This window comes from Echinops telfairi, unplaced genomic scaffold (genome assembly GCF_000313985.2).
Source record: "Echinops telfairi isolate 266 unplaced genomic scaffold, ASM31398v2 ScPeMD7_7458;HRSCAF=8496, whole genome shotgun sequence".
Taxonomy (NCBI): Eukaryota; Metazoa; Chordata; class Mammalia; order Afrosoricida; family Tenrecidae; genus Echinops; species Echinops telfairi.
Window position 1 is genome coordinate 27,914,391 of NW_022111358.1, and position 1,536 is coordinate 27,915,926.

Consider the following 1,536-nt stretch of genomic DNA (forward strand, 5'->3'; position numbering starts at 1 on the left):
AGCGTCTGGGTGTGTGTGTTTGTTTCCAGCTGCCCGGGGAGCACCACCTCTGCCGCCCATTCTCAGGTGAAGCCTCGCTCGCTCGCTCGCTCTTGTTCTTCAGGAAAAGGATGGACCTTCTCCTCGGCTCACACGGCCCTTCCATTCCCCTGAAACCTGCATGAGAGCTCCTGACGTGTCTCCAGTGCACCCGACCCCTAGACTCCAAGCATCCCCAGCTCACCTCCATCTATGCATCTCGTCTCTGGACCTGGTGATCGGACTCTGTCTTGGCAGGAGAGCCTCGCACCCTGCATTTGTCCCTCCTCTAGTGACCCTGCTCACCAGATCAGGACCAAGCTTCCATGTCTCCTGCTTTCCTCCTGGGGAAAGGTGCCTTGTTGTGATGAGCAAATTCATTGTTGGGGCAGGTGGAGAGTGGGACTCCTACCTCCTCCTACCCACTGGGGGAAGCATGGCAGGGCCAGCTTGTTCCATCCTCGGGACGCTGGCGTGGTCAGGACTTTTGGGGGTGGGGTGGGAGAGGAGTTGGGGTGTGATCTGTTTAAAGGTCAGGTTTGCAGATAGAGCACGGAACTGGGTCTGCTTCATTTTCAGGGGTATATTTTGGTTTTGTTTCCTCCCTGTCCCAGGGGTAAGTTGAGTATCAACACTCAGTACTAATCATCTAATAAAAGAAAGGAAGGGTGGAATAGACTGGGACTCCTCCTGCAGCTAGTCAGTTCCTTGACAGCAAAAGGACCAGGAAGCATATGAATCTGCTGGGACACTGCGCTGTGTCCTCAGGGCGCTGAGGCCGAGGGACCCTTTTCTTTCTCCTAGCCCCCATGCCCTCAAGAGAAAAGTTACCCTTTTTTTTTTTTTTTGTGGGTGCTATGGGAGACATCGTTCATTCCTGAATCACAAGTCCTAAACACTTCTGGTGGCAGATAACAAGATAGAGCTTGAGCTTGACATGAACCCCACTGCAGATTTCTGACTGCTCCTGAAGGGCAGTGGCCCTTTCCTCCCGTTCCAGAAAACTTTAACCCTTGGCGGGTGCTGCAGCACAACAAAGAAGTACCTCATGGAGGGACGGCTCTCTGGGGCTGGAAAAGACCAACTGTGACTGCCTGTTCTGAAGTTCACAGCCCATCTGACTGAACAGACTCCGTCCGTTCTTCCAGTACCCTCACCTTCCTAAAGGGACCATAGGGGTCCACACACCACAGCGTAGACAAGGGAAAGGCATCTTATGAGGATGCTCGGGGATCCCTCCATGCCAGGGAGTGCAAAGACTTTGGGGAGATATGCCTCGGTCTAAGAGCTCTTCCTTGGCAGTCTGCAGTATGTGTGTCTCCATCTTCCAGGCTCTAGTTAAAGAACACAGAGCAGGTTTCCAGCCTTGGTCGGAACAGCATGGATGAGGAGAAAGGGGCTTCCCCTTCTCCTGAATTCCATGTGCCAAATGGGTTGGTTTGCTACAGCTGTGGCCAGGCACAGAAGCCCCTCAAAGCCTGGTGTAAGAGCTTGGCAGTCCTTATAGTGCATTGAGGA